Source organism: Arctopsyche grandis, chromosome 1 (genome assembly GCF_051622035.1).
Source record: "Arctopsyche grandis isolate Sample6627 chromosome 1, ASM5162203v2, whole genome shotgun sequence".
NCBI lineage: Eukaryota > Metazoa > Arthropoda > Insecta > Trichoptera > Hydropsychidae > Arctopsyche > Arctopsyche grandis.
The window spans coordinates 18,812,227-18,828,516 of record NC_135355.1 but is presented as its reverse complement, the minus strand read 5'-3'; the positions used below and the strand labels follow the sequence as shown (position 1 = coordinate 18,828,516).

At 33.2% G+C, this 16,290-nt stretch overlaps 1 protein-coding gene and 1 non-coding gene across 2 annotated transcripts in view; one reads left to right on the top strand and one right to left on the bottom strand.

Moving 5' to 3' along the window:
• Positions 1 to 16,290, top strand: part of LOC143912339 (uncharacterized) — a 976,232-nt gene that overhangs the window by 175,272 nt on the left and 784,670 nt on the right. The gene's annotated exons all lie outside the window — the stretch shown is intronic.
• TRNAG-GCC (transfer RNA glycine (anticodon GCC)) lies at positions 7,255 to 7,325 on the bottom strand. Its single transcript has one exon. It is a non-coding gene; the product is annotated as a tRNA-Gly (tRNA).

The following is a 16,290-nucleotide window of genomic DNA, read 5'->3' as shown; positions in this document are numbered from 1 at the left end:
AATAAATGTTTGATATATAAAATAATACATAATAATAATAATCAGTGGCTGATCATCCCACAGACGCACAATTGTAAGAAAACACTCAAAAGTATGGCACAACACATCCAGGTAGAACCCAGCTGTGATAGGCGTGACTTCATGTCATTGTTAATTCGTAGGATCTTATTATTTCGACAAGTTTCTCCTATATTTCTTCAAATATGGGAATTACCGTTATCGACCACTCAAACCTAAGTGCTACGGTGAAATTGTAATTTTCATTGTAATTATAAATTCACTTCTTAATGTCAGTGAATTTGTAATTCGAACGCAAATCTAACATGCGATAGTGCAAATCAAGATAAAATATATATATATATATATATATATATATATATATATATATATATATATATATATATATATATATATATATATATATATATATATATATATATATATATATATATATATATATATATATATATATATATATATATATATATATATATATATATATATATATATATATATATATATATATATATATATATATATATATATATATATATATATATATATATATATATATATATATATATATATATATATATATATATATATATATATATATATATATATATATATATATATATATATATATATATATATATATATATATATATATATATATATATATATATATATATATATATATATATATATATATATATATATATATATATATATATATATATATATATATATATATATATATATATATATATATATATATATATATATATATATATATATATATATATATATATATATATATATATATATATATATATATATATATATATATATATATATATATATATATATATATATGTATATATATATATATATATATGTATATGTATATATATATATATATATATATGTATATGTATATATATATATATATATATATATATATATATATATATCATCATTTACAGCCATTCGCCATCCACTGCTGGATGAAGGCCTCTCCAACACGCTTCCACTCGTCTCTGTTTTGCGCAACACTCATCCATCTCATTCCGCACATTTTCCTAATTTCGTTCACCCATCTTCCTTGCGGTCTTCCTTTTACTCTTTTGCCTTCTCTCGGGTACCATTCAAGCACTTCTTTTGTCCACCTTTCGTCCATCCTCCTAGCTACGTGACCCGCCCATTGCCATTTCAATCTCTTCACTCTATCCACTATGTCCACTACCCTTGTCATATTTCTCACCCACGTGTTCCGCTTCCTGTCTTTCCTCGTTATGCCAAGCATACAGCGTTCCATACTTCTTTGAGTGCATTGGATTTTATTTTGCATCTTGGCGTTCAGTGTCCAAGTTTCACATCCATACGTCATCACTGGCAAAACGCATTGATCAAAGATCCTTTTCTTCAGGCAGAGTGGCATTTTTGATTTAAAAACAGCATTCATCCGTCCAAATGCACTCCACCCCAATTTCATACGTCTCTTTATCTCTTCATTTTTACTACCAGACATGTCAATTATTTGACCTAAATATAAATAATTATTTACTACTTCTACTGGTTTATCATCTAAGGGGATGCTATCAGGCATGCAATAACTATTGAACATTAGTTTAGTCTTATCTACGTTAATTTTTAATCCTACTTTTCTACTTTCCCTGTCCAGCTGTGTTAGTCTGATAAGTAGGTCAGCTGAATCACGAGCTACTAAAACTATATCGTCTGCGAACCGAAGGTGACTCAAAAAGCGACCATTGATGCTTACTCCGGCTGTATCCCAATCCAATTTCCTGAAAACTCCCTCAAGCACCGCATTGAATAACTTGGGCGAGATTGTATCTCCTTGTCTTACTCCTTTTCCTATGCTAAATCTATCTGTACCTGAAAAAATTTTAACTGAAGCTGTGGCATTCTTATATATTGTAGCTAACAGTCCCACATAGGGTTCCGGCACTCCCTGTGTTTTTAGAGCGTTAAGTACTGCATTATGACTAACTGTATCGAAGGCTTTCTCATAATCGACGAAACCTAGGCACAGTGGCCGTTGATATTCGTTGGCGCGCTCGATTAGTTCGCCAACTACTTGGAGGTGGTCCATTGTGCTGAAATTTGCCCTAAACCCTGCCTGCTCTATAGGTTGGTTCTCGTCGAGGATATTCTTCAGCCTTTCTGTAATAACCTTCGTGAAGAGCTTGTAGACCGCTGAAAGTAGACTAATGGGTCGGTAGTTCTTGATATCGCTTTTGTCGCCTTTTTTGTGTATTAAAATGATAGTTGCGTTATTCCATCCTTCTGGTATAGCTTGGTTCTGGATGCATTTGCTGAAAAGCCTAGCTAAGATATTAATTAGGGGGGGGCCGCCACATTTTAGTAAGTCGATGGGAATATTATCTTCCCCTGGGGTTTTACCATTCTTTGCAGTTTTTAGCGCGGCCTCTACTTCGCTAGGCAATACTGCAGGAACCCTTTGGCCGTGTGTCGATTCCAGAGTGGGGAATTGGCCGTTGTCGTTCTCGTATAGTTTTGCATAGAACGTGTAATATATATATATATATATATATATATATATATATATATATATATATATATATATATATATATATATATATATATATATATATATATATATATATATATATATATATATATATATATATATATATATATATATATATATATATATATATATATATATATATATATATATATATATATATATATATATATATATACTCGGAATCTCGGAAACGCACTGGAAGAACAACGGCCATTATAAAACTTCAAATGGAAATACGATATATTTTTCTGGTAACCAAGATTCGTCACATAGCGGTGTCGCGGTGATCTTAGCATCTAAATTAACCAGTGCACTAATTGGCTACAACCCCATAAGTGACAGACTTATACACTTAAAACTCAACACGCATCCGTATAAACTAAACATCCTTCAAATATATGCTCCTACTGCAGATGCCGAAGATATTAAAATAAATGCGTTCTATGCTTCATTACTCGATACATTGTCAAATATCTCAAACAAAGAAATGACCATCATTCTTGGTGATTTTAATGCCAAAGTCGGTAATAATAGCAACATTGATAACATAGTAGGTAAATATGGATTGGGTATTCAAAATGAGAGAGGAGAGAAACTTATAAGTTTCTGCATTGAAAATAAAATGTCCATTATGAATACTTGGTTTCAACATCATCCTAGGCGATTGTACACTTGGATATCTCCTGGGGATCGTCACCGCAACCAAATCGATTATGTATTAATAAATTCTAGATGGAAATCATCGATACATAACGTCAAAACATATCCAGGTGCAGATTGCGGATCGGACCATAACTTACTTGTTGCTAAATTTCGACTGAAATTGAAAATGATTAAAAGACATCAAAATAAAGCAATTAAACTCACCAATGATGATGTAATTAATTTTGGCAATGTAATCAGAGAAAAAGATGCAGAATTCCAAATAAATCCTAATGTAGATGTAGAAGAGTCTTGGAAAATTTTTAAAGATCTCATAATTCGGTATGCCAGAAAACATCAAACACCGCAAAATGAACATCGTAAGTCTTTTATCTCTGATTCAACTTGGGTTAAGATAAAAGAACGTAAAAGACTTAAACAAACTGGCATAACATCGACAGAATATCTTGAAAGGTATGCAATATTACATAAAGATATTCAAAGGAGTTGTAGGCGGGATAAAGCTAAATATATAAATGACATATGTGAGGAGATAGAAAAACACGCATTAAAGAATCAGGCAAGGGATATTTTTCACAAAGTAAAAATCGTCACTCAAAAATTTTCACCCAAAACTTGGACAATAGATGATCAATTTGGAAACACGCTTACAGATATTGATGTGATACTCAACCGATGGAAAGAATACTGTTCGGAATTGTACAGTGGTAGTTCGTCGACCTCAATTGTTTCCCTAATTGATGATGTCAGGGAGCCTGACATCTTGACATCTGAAGTTGTAAATGCCATAAAGAAACTGAAATGTAAAAAGTCTCCTGGCAGCGATGGTATACAAGCTGAACTTCTGAAAGAGCTTGGTGAAACTGCGATAAAGGCGCTATGTAATATGTGCAACAAGATCTGGGTAAACGGAGTATGGCCGAAAGATTGGGTCAATTCAATATTCATTCCCTTACACAAGAAAGGATCTACAAAAAAATGCGAGAATTACAGGACCTTAGCCTTAATATCGCACTCTAGTAAAGTATTGCTGTATATAATTAAAGATCGTTTGAGCAGTTACCTTGGATGGCAAATACCGAACGAACAAGCAGGGTTTGTAAAAGGCAAAGGGACGAGGGAACAAATACTGAATATACGTCAACTCATTGAAAAATGTCGGGAGTTTCAAACTCCAGCCGTTCTTTGTTTTATAGACTATAAAAAAGCTTTTGACTTTGTGAACTGGGACTATCTGTGGAAAGTTCTACTGGACATGGGAGTCCCCATGCATCTTGTAAAGATAATACATAACTTGTATAATGATAACAATGCAGTAGTTCGAATCAATTCGCTAAACTCGACAAATTTTCGAGTACAACGTGGAGTAAGGCAAGGGTGTATATTATCTCCAGACCTATTTAATATATATGGAGAGTATATAATGCGTAGAGCACTGGATGGTTGGAAGGGTGGAGTGTCCATTGGTGGAAAAAAACTATCCAATCTTCGGTATGCGGATGACACAACGCTCATAGCTAATAATCATGAAGAAATGGCCGAACTGATCCGTCGTGTTGAGACAGAGAGTAATGTGCTTGGCCTCCAGATAAACCGCCCCAAAACAAAAATTATGATAATTGACCGTCACCAACAGCTGCAAAACAACAACTCAGCTTTAAACGGTATAGATGTGGTTGATAATTTTGTCTATCTGGGGTCACTCATATCTAACAACGGCGGCAGCGAATTGGAAATACGGCGCCGGATTACATTAGCAAAATCGGCAATGTCACAACTAACGAAGATTTGGAAGAATAGAGCCATTACAACTGCTGTCAAAATCCGTCTCGTGAAGAGTCTCGTTTTTTCTGTCTGCCTTTATGGTGTCGAGACGTGGACCATGAAGGCGGCGGATAGACGGAGAATCGATGCCTTCGAGATGTGGTCCTGGAGACGGCTACTGCGCGTGCCTTGGACCGACAAACGCACGAATGTGTCTATTCTTGAAGAATTGAAAATCAAGGATAGATTGTCAACAATATGCCTGAAACGTATATTGCAGTTCTTCGGCCACATTGCACGAAGAGGTGAGGAGAGCCTGGAGCGGTTGGTTGTGGTTGGTAGCGTCGAAGGCAGAAGAGCCAGAGGCAGATCCCCCGCACGCTGGACTGACCAAGTATCTGCAGCGACGGGCGCTTCCACGGTAGCAAGTCTTCGCCTGGCCGAATTTAGAACTGAATGGAGGCAGCTGGTTGACCGCACATCATAGTCACGATCCTCAGTGATGAGGGAACCGACAGCAATAATATATATATATATATATATATATATATATATATATATATATATATATATATATATATATATATATATATATATATATATATATATATATATATATATATATATATTTGATGTTTATGCGCTGCAGATTGATTTATTTTCTAAAACGTGTAAAATTAACAAATAAAATAACTATAAATTTTCCAAAAAGATATTCTCGGTTTTTTTTAATTGCAAAAATTATGTGCAATTGAAAATTTTTATTTCTTTAATTTTCAATTATTTTTATTTAAACGTAGTTATGAAATAAAAAAAAAGTACGTAAATACATTATTTTAAAAAACATGTAAAATGAATCATGTAACAAAATATGTTAATGTCACTTTAAAATATTATATATTATATATTTTATGTAAATGTATATTTATGAAATAGTATTTGTTTTTTGGGAAGCAAATTGATTTGGAAAAACAAGGAAAGACATAAAAATAAAAACAATATCGAAAAAATATAAAAATAGTTTCATATGTGCATCAGTGGACGCACAAAACGGGACAATTTTACAAAAACGACAGGACGAACGCAAAGCACATAAAAAACGGGACTGTCCGGCCAAAATGGGACGTATGTATGGTCACCCTGTCCAAAGTACACGTTATGGAAGTATATAAAAGATCCAGCATATTTAGGGCTGCCAGGTGTCCCGGTATTCCGGGTATATCCCGGTTTCAAGCCTCTCGTCTCAGCGTCCCGAAGGAGCCTTTCGGGACAGCCAAATGTCCCGGTTTTCGATAGCTGCTTATTGAGCTGTCATTGTTCAGAAATACCGACCGCTCGCAGTTATGAAACTAATCAAAATGCACGAATCTTGATCTCACCGTAGATCCACATTGCGAGATTGAGAAAATCGATTTTTATTTTAAAGTAACTAAATAAACTGGAAAAAAAGAAAGGAAATACTAGGTTATAAAAGGAAGGATCTTAAATGTAATTTGTCCCGGTTTGGATATCAATAAATATCACCGAATATTATATATGTACATACATAGTTACAAAAATAAAATCTGAAATAAATTCTAAAAACAATCGGAAGAATGTAGTTTATAATATCCATATGTTGTCAGACCAATGAGCGAAGTGAAATATAAGAAAAGCCTTGTAAAATATTTAATCTTTATAAAATTCTGTTTTTATATTTGTTACTAGACAAATTGTATTATTAGAGCAGCTCCTGCAGTGGTCCTGTGGCGCAACGGATAACGCGTCTGACTACGGATCAGAAGATTCCAGGTTCGAATCCTGGCAGGATCGAATTCCTTTTTTTTTGTTATCCCTTTATTTAGTTTGTTTCTTTATCAATCCAAAACTAAATTGATTTTTTTTATATTTTAAATTGGATTCTTATAGGTAGGTAAAAAATCTGTTATATATAGGAATTTTTTTTCTTGTTCTTTTTCAATATTCCGACTATGATTCAGTTTTCAAACAACGAAATATGTAGAACAAAATAATTTCGAAAATATTTTTAGCATTTTTCATAAATGTTCTCTTTATATAATATTTCATAGTATTAAACTAACAGTACATATTAGCTACCTATATTGAATTGTAAATTAATATGTGCCATTAATATTCACTTGAGAGCCTACAAAATTATGTTGAAAGATTTCAAACGAATCTGAGACTTTGGCTTTATGTTTCTGTATTATTTCATTATTTGAAATATTGCAAAAAAATATTACAAAAACGATTGCATCGGCCGGGAATCGAACCCGGGCCGCCCGCGTGGCAGGCGAGCATTCTACCACTGAACCACCGATGCTACGAACCGGTTGCCTGATATATTTGATCAAGTTATATTGTCTAATTTTGAAAATAAAACGAATATTATAATTCGATTGCTATCGCAGCAAGTACAAAAAATAATATTTAAATTTTGTTTATGAAACAAAATGAAATTGTGATAAATAGTAGAGATATAATAATATATACTTAAAATGTAAGACAGTGTCCTGAAATGGCGACTCGTGAATTGTGGATATTTTTGAGTTTATGTTAGATTTTTTTTACGATTCCATCGTCCCTATCGTGCAGATATGTATACATAAAGGTACATACATACCTGATACGCACGAGAACTTTGCAAAATTCATAATCTCATAAATATGACGTGTCACACATTGTGTGTGATTTAGTAGTAGCACGTTGCCGTCGTCACACACGGTTAGGTGAAAAGCGTTATGACTGTTATGAATATGAGCGCCATAGCAATAAGCGTCTCGCACATAAATCATTTATTACACGTAATAATAAAGCTATATCGATGTCTACCCACTCCAGTTGTCCAAATAATACAGACTGTATTTTCACATTTAGAAGCAACCCAAAAAAAATATTAGTATACAAAAAATCTAAAGAGGTCGCTAAAAATAAAAATAATTTTATCAATATAACATCCACACAGTTATATATACCCGTCGTTCATACTAATAAGTAAAAATGATGAATAATAGCACCAACATAAATTTAAATTATAATACACGTCGGGGAATAAATGGGGTCGCCAGATTTGGACTAGTGCAGTACTTGCTACATTTCGAATTAGTTAGGATAAGGGCCAGCTTAACAAACCCAAGGGATCAGCTGGCCTCAGTTCTTAAAGACCAATACCCCGACGACCGAGGATAGCTTCGGCCCGGGAGATAACCAAGTCGTACACTGCCAATTATTTAAACTATATATCCTCAATATATCCAATATTTAATCGCCATAGTTCTTTATCAACGCTAAATAAAATAAAATTATATCGCGCGCTCATATTACCATTATTAACCTATGCTTCACCTGTATGGAATAACGCCTGGAATACTAACCTTTCCAAGCTCCAAGTAATACAAAATAAATCCCTAAAAATAATTTATAATACACCCATATATACTAACCTGAAAAAACTGCATGCCATATATAATATTCCGTTTGTTACAGACATTACTAACAAACTAACCAGTAGATTCTATGACACAATCACTAATAACCATACTAACACACTTGTGAAGAGTCTCGGTGATTACAACAAAATGTCTAAACCCTTCAGGTATAAACACAGATTACCTAAACACAATCTGCTTTAGGTCATCGACTTTAGAGAGTCTTTAATTAATATTATGTATTAGATGTATTATGAACATATATAAGGATTGTAAATAGGTTTTTGAGCTCTTTTTCCTATTATGCTTTAGATTAACATTAGAATAATATAATACTGTGATTACTAACCAAATTAAATTAAAATTGTATAATAGAAAATGATCAGTAGATCAGTAGCAATTAAAATAGATATAAGATGTATTGTGAACATAATTTCGTAATAATAAAAAGCATTTAAAAATCAAAATCAAACTTATTTCCGACAGTGTCCCATGAACAATTAACCCGTTGCCGATTTCATTAATTTGGTAAATTCAGTTGATAATGAAAAAAATATCATTTCTGAAATTCAATATTATATATACAATATTTCATCGCCGTTAAAGATATTACTTTTTCCGATTTATTTCGTTTATGAAAAATCCGTTTTGCGAAAGAGTTACACGGAAATTTTCAGCTCGAGGCTGATCGGGGTTGCGCCCCAGCTTCAAATATATTGAATTTCGTTTTCGGTGAACGAAAATTTTACAGGTGGTCGATATAAACTCACCATCACGTATAGTACATTCGAAATAACGTCCTCGGGCAGCAAGTAAATTGAAGTTGTGTGTTTTCAACCATAAAATTTATTTTAAATTATTTTATGTACGCCGTCACTCTCTCTCGCGAAACCTAAGGGCGCATGTGAATATACACACGTACATATGTATGTATATACATACATATGCACCTATATAAATATATGATTGTATTGATCTCTGATGTGAAAATTTTAAATGGATGGGTGATATTTCGGCTAAATTTGATTTATTGTAGATGGTACACTTTCAAAGTATGTACATACATGCATACATACATATGCGTGTATGTATATGTATGTATGCAGTGGTGTAGTCGGGCCAGGTCACCGACCTGGTACTTCTTTTTGAGCCAGGTCGCCGTCCTGGCACTTTGATTGATATAAACATTGTTTTTCGAGTACAATTATAATATTTTGACTAAAATTTTTGTTGGAGAACAGGAGTTCTCACTTGTTGGAGAACAGGCCCGAAGACACATGTACAATAAATAGTCTGACACTTAATCTGTGCGTTTCGCTTGGAATCCTTCACATCCGGATCCTATATGTATGTATGTATCAATATGTACATGGTTTTAGCATTGCTAAAAGCAAATGTTGCTGTTGACACACAAACATGGGTTTTGCAAAATCAAAGATGTTGAAGAGGGTGCATTATGGAAGTTTTTATAAAATATAAAAATATACATCATAATTTCAACAAGTAAGAATATTTGTTAATTATTATTTGATTTCAACTACCAATATTAGGATACAACCTTTTTTTTAGTAAGGAAAAAAGCGGGTGGGGGAGGGGGTCATACAAATTAAACACCGACCTGGTTCTTTTTTATTACAAACCTCCTTTACGTTTCACATTAAGACGTCTTTTTTATCGGTCTCCGTGACGGGCTGGAATGTGAAATTACCGAAAACGCAAAGATCGAAAATCGAAAGATCTGAAGTCGAAAGATAAAAAAAAGGGTTCATGGGAAATTGAAAAATTTCAATATCTGCGATAATAATGAAATTGAAAAAATTCAATATTTGTGATATGTTCAAGAAGTAGGTAGAATAGGTAGCTAAGGGTTGGCACTATACACATAATAAAATAATCGAATCGGTTTCTACAAACGCGTGGTGATTAAGTGGTTAATAACTTTTTATTATATAAACAGGTATATACCCATATATTTACATTAAACAGACATCTACGGTTAAACATTGTACAGAAGTATTGTCACTATTATACAAAGCAAACAAAAATATCGATCCACATAGACATCTATTGACAGAATTGCATAATTTATACAAATCAGAGAAATTTGAGATGCTGAACAACTCGAAACTTTGCTAAAAAATGGCTAAAGGTTGCCAATTTGTTGGAACTGTTTCAATGAAAATCAGATAAATTGGCAAACTCTGATAGGAATCAATCGATATGACTCATATATTTAAGGTCTGGCCAGCTTCAACCGGTGGGATTAAAGCCGTGATCACTTTGTTCGAAATAATTATATGCTAACCACTAGTCTATGTGTCTAAGGGCGCCAAAGACGCCCCTCGCCTATTTTATTTTTATTTTTTTAATAAATAATCTAAAATTTAAGAAGAATTCGATTTGTTTTTGAAATATCCATTTGTATATACATATGTATGTACATACATATTACATGTATGTTTGTACATATTATTTTTTAATTATGTACTTCGTTCGAGGGAGCGTTATGGATGTTTTACTTTTAATACTTTTGAGTTCTGAGAAATTGACCGAAAAAACGAAATTTTCGGAACCTTACAAACTCTTTTTAAATTGTTTTCATTGTCTACTAAATAGATGGAAAAATCGTTCATCATAATCAGCTTGTAAAAACATTCGGATACGAGATGGTGTTCAAAATCGAAAGCAATGGAAGCAGTTCACGATAAATATGAGGACATACATACATATGTACTTTCAGTTTTAAATATCATAAAATACGATAATAATTTTGCTAATTCACATTCACTTGCGAAACCATCATACTTTCAAATGTAAAATTATAAGTTTCTTGAATTTTTAAGCCTGTGGAATACTTGATAAATGGAATAAGGTTAACACTGCACTTTAGCAGAAAGAACAGGATATTTATAGATCATCGTCATTAATTCAGGGGTTCGATAATGATTTTATGGATTTTCGAGAAAATAGTTTAGATGATATTTTTGTAAAAGTTTACTGAACATTGCACTAAATTGATATATAAAAAAATTCTAAGTATAATATTATAAAAAATATATATCAATAGAAATTGAATTAGCAAGTAATATAAATTTTGATAATAGAATAGCAGACTTTGCTAACGCGGAAAGTTCACGGAAAATTCGTTTTTAGTTTTTTGTATCTGTAATAAATAATAATTAAGTTGTTAATAATGTAATTGCTTACCGGTCAAAACAGATAAAGGTATGGTTTTAGATAAAGAAAAATTTATTTGTAACAAACATTTATAAAAATTAAAATAAACGATAAATAATCGACAAAAAAATAAAAACCACGAAATTTTAATTGTGTTTTAAGTGCACTGATTCCTTTTATAATATGATATTTATTGCGAAATTGTCAATGTGGGACATTTATAATATAAATAATAACCTGTTTTTTATTTTTTATTTTTTATTTTTTTAATTTAAATATTTCAATAAATATGTATTTTTAAATGAAATAAATTCTTTAAATCTAATGAAAATATATTAAAGGGGCGACAAATTTGTACTTGCCAAGGTCGCCAAAAACATCGCTACGGCTCTGTATACACAGACAAAAATACATTTATACATAATCGTAAAAAAACACTAGCATTATAATAGTAGCAGATAAAGTAAAAATATCAAGTAATAAAATACAAAGTAGGGAATGTCTTGTAATCTACAGTCAGCACCAATATATAAGAACCAGCTGCAAATACAAAACATCCCTGCGAGGCCCAAATGGAAGAGAGAAGATCAAAATTCCACTCATACAACTCATTCAAAACAATAATGAACGCAGACTACCATACAGATAGGTTAAAATAATCTCCGATACCCTACGCTCACTGTGGTGGAAAATATCACATTCGGGTCAGCAACAACGAATATACATACTTATATGTGCATACATACATATGTATATGTTATATTTGTACATATCTATATTTATATTCATACATTTACTTATAATTTGTTCTACGTTATTTTTTTTAATATGTGGAAGTGATTCAAAAAGAAAATCACTTAATCTATTAATACTTCGTATTTGAGTACTATTTTATTTTTATTTTTAAATGCTTTTTATTATTACGAAATTATGTTCACAATACATCTTATCTCTATTTTAATAGCTACTGATTTACTGATCATTTTCTCTTTTACAATTTAATTTAATTTGGTTAGTAATCATAGTATTATATTATTGTAATGTTAATCTACAGCATAATAGGAAAAATAGCTCAAAAACCTATTTACAATCCTTATAAATGCTCATAATACATCTAATACATAATATTAATTAAAGACTCACTAAAGTCGATGACCTAAAGCAGATTTGTGTACTATGTATCATAGATAATGTAAAAAATCTGTGGTTGGAGCTACAAATAATATATCATTTGATGTTAAAATTTTTGCGCATCCATTTTATTTCGTAGTCACTAAAAAACAAAATTCCAACTTTAATTTCTGTAAAATTTTATCCGAACATAAATGGTTTTACGGTTCAACTGTCATCGGGCGGGGAATTGGTGAACAGTAAAAACTTTTCAGTTTTACGATTGCGAGTTTTGATAAACCATTGGGACATTTTGAATTTAAAATATTAAAAAATTGATAAAGTATACACGCCGAATTTTGCGATGTAAGTGCATTGTCTATATTTGTAACTTTATCTATGTATGTATTAGGTGGGCTGAAAAGTTCGTAGGCTGACACATAGATAGCGCTATTAGTATTAAATCCATATGATTTTTAGTTAGCCCTAACCTTAAAAAGACACGTGTATAAATTTGACAGCTGTCGTACTATTAGTTTGTGAGTTATAGCATTTTGAGTGAAGCAACTTTTATTAGTTTGAAAAAATGGATAAAAAAGAATTTCGTGTGTTAATAAAGCTTTGTTTTTCGGCACTTTTCGGCCCTTCAGAACCCCGGGGTGCCGAAGTGAACTGAAAAAATGAAAAAACTGAAAAAACTGAAAAAATGAAAAAACTGAAAAAATGAAAAAAATGAAAAAACTGAAAAAGTGAAAAAAATGAAAAAACTGAAAATGTGAAAAAAATGAAAAAACTGAAAAAATGAAAAAAGTTACAAAAATGAAAAAAATGAAAAATATGAAAAAAATGAAAAAAATGAAAAAATGAAAAAAATGAAAAATATGAAAAGAATTAAAAAAAAAAAAAAAAAACAAATTTGTTCCCCATACTGGTTGATGGTTGATCGTCCGTCACATATATATGTACAAATATACAATTATACAAATATATATATTTAGCGACATATGGGGTGCCAAAGGCATCGGGGGCGCTGGGGGCGCCGGAGGCGTCGGCGGCGCTGGGGGCGAAGCCCCCGGGGTGCCGAAGGCATCGGGGCGCTGGGGGCGCCGGAGGCGTCGGCGGCGCTGGGGGCGAAGCCCCGGGGGTGCCGAAGGCATCGGGGGCGCTGGGGGCGCCGGAGGCGTCGGCTGCGCTGGGGGCGAAGCCCCCAGGGTGCCGAAGGCATCGGGGCGCTGGGGGCGAAGCCCCCGGGATGCCGAAGTCATCGGGGGCGCTGGTGGCGCCGGAGGCGTCGGCGGCGCTGGGGCCGAAGGCCCCGGAGCGACGGAGGCATCGGGGGCGCTGGGGGCAAAGGCGTCGGGGGGTCGGCGATGCACAAAACGTAATTCGCAATTCGTAATCACTTCGTAATTTGTCATTCGTAATTTGTCATTCGTAATTTGTGCATCAATTTCTTTCCGAAACCAGTCGATTCAATATCTTTAACTTTATTTTTATTCGAGTTTCAATTCCTTTTCGAAACCACCCGTTGAAATCAACGGGTCCAACACTAGTTATATAATAAAATCAAATTCTAACAAAAAAAAGATTTTTTCTATGCTAGAGTCCGAGTCCGACTGCCACCGTGTCCGCGCGCGTTTCTCTCGCTCTCACTTTGCATTTCGAAATACTCGGACTCCTCACTCATTTATCACTAAAAACTTTACCATCTACTCACTTATTTTACTAATTGCATCCTAGTATAATTTATGTAAGTGTAAAAATAAACAGATGATCGGTCGTTAAAAGCGTTTTTAATATCAGTGATTTCGTAAAATTTTGTGTTAATTTTGTGTCATATACAAAAGCGTATACGAACGAGATACATCTCCTTACCTGAATACAAAAAAAAAGGGTCCTTGTTCGTCAGTCAAAAGTCGGTCCCACAGAAGCAATAAATCTTCCACATAATTGCTTTCAGCCAAAAATTTTTAACGAACTTTACTTAATAGAATAATAGCAAACAGAAACGGTGTTTCCCAACTGTCTAATAGTTATTTTTCATATTTAATTTATATTAAAGTAATTCGTGTAATTTTATATTCTTTACTAAAGTTATTATTAAAATATTAAATTGCAAACCGCACTCACATATATAAATCCGTTGTCTCCAAAGAGGCGTCTCACGACAAAGATCTGTAAAAGTAGTATAACAATTGCTAATCTATTATTATCATAACTAACTACTTCCACTTACAAAGTAACCCTGTTAAATGGCATGTAATAACTCATAAGTGATCCAAGTGATACCTAGGATGAAAATCCGACACCTGACCTGAATACAGAGAAGAGTCTACGGCGGTAACGACTCACTCCTTGAATGGAATTCTCTCTCAAGTACCGCCTTTTTCTCAACACATCTTGGATAAATGCGAGAAAAATAATATCCAAACCTCCAACAAGGTAAGAGTGACGATGGATGATAGCTTATCTAATAGAAATCTGTATGTAGCTACATACAATGTAAGAACGTTATCGAGTGAAGGAAGTGTGCTTGCATTAGAGAATGAATTAGAAAATATCAATTGGGATATAGTAGGACTTAGTGAAGTAAGACGAAAACAGCAAAACCAAATAATCCTAAAAAATGGTAACTGTCTCTACTGGAGAGGGCTACCAAATGGTAGAATAGGAGGAGTAGGGTTTCTTATCAATAAGAGAATAGAAAGAAATATTATAGAAATAAGCGACATATCGGAACGTATATGCTATGTAGTATTAAGAATCTCGGGCAGGTACACTTGTCAAATATTCCAAGTGTACACCCCCACATCTAGCCACCCAGATGAGGAAATAGAAGACTTCTACGAAAAACTACAGGGCGCATACGATAATAGCCGCCACCACTTGAAAATAATCATGGGCGACTTTAACGCAAAAATAGGAAAAAAAGGCAAACACAGAAAGAGCAGTAGGCAATTTTGGTACCGGCCAAAGAAACGAAAGCGGCGATCGTCTCATAGAATTCGCAGAACACAACAGGCTCTTTATCACTAATTCATTTTTCAGGAAAAACACAAACAATAAGTGGACTTGGGAGAGTCCTAAAGGAGACAGAAACGAAATCTATTTCATCCTAACAAATGACCCGCACTCCGTTAAAGACGTTAGTGTTTTAAGTAAAGTAGATATAGGTAGCGATCACAGATTAGTCCGGGCCAAGATGGCCATTAATATAAATTGCGAACGTAGGAAATTAATAAAAGGATGCAGTAGCTCTCCAGACTTCGCTCAACTAAGGTCTAGGAAAAAGGAATTCGAACTCGAACTTGGAAATAGATACGAGAAATTAAACCCAGAAGCAGACATCGAGGAATTGAACACTGTAATTAGTTCGGTTCCTGATAGCATCCCATTAGATGATAAACCAGTAGAAGTAGTAAATAATTATTTATATTTAGGTCAAATAATTGACATGTCTGGTAGTAAAGATGAAGAGATAAAGAGACGTATGAAATTAGGATGGAGTGCATTTGGACGGATGAATGCTGTTTTTAAATAAAAAATGCCACTCTGCCTGAAGAAAAAGATCTT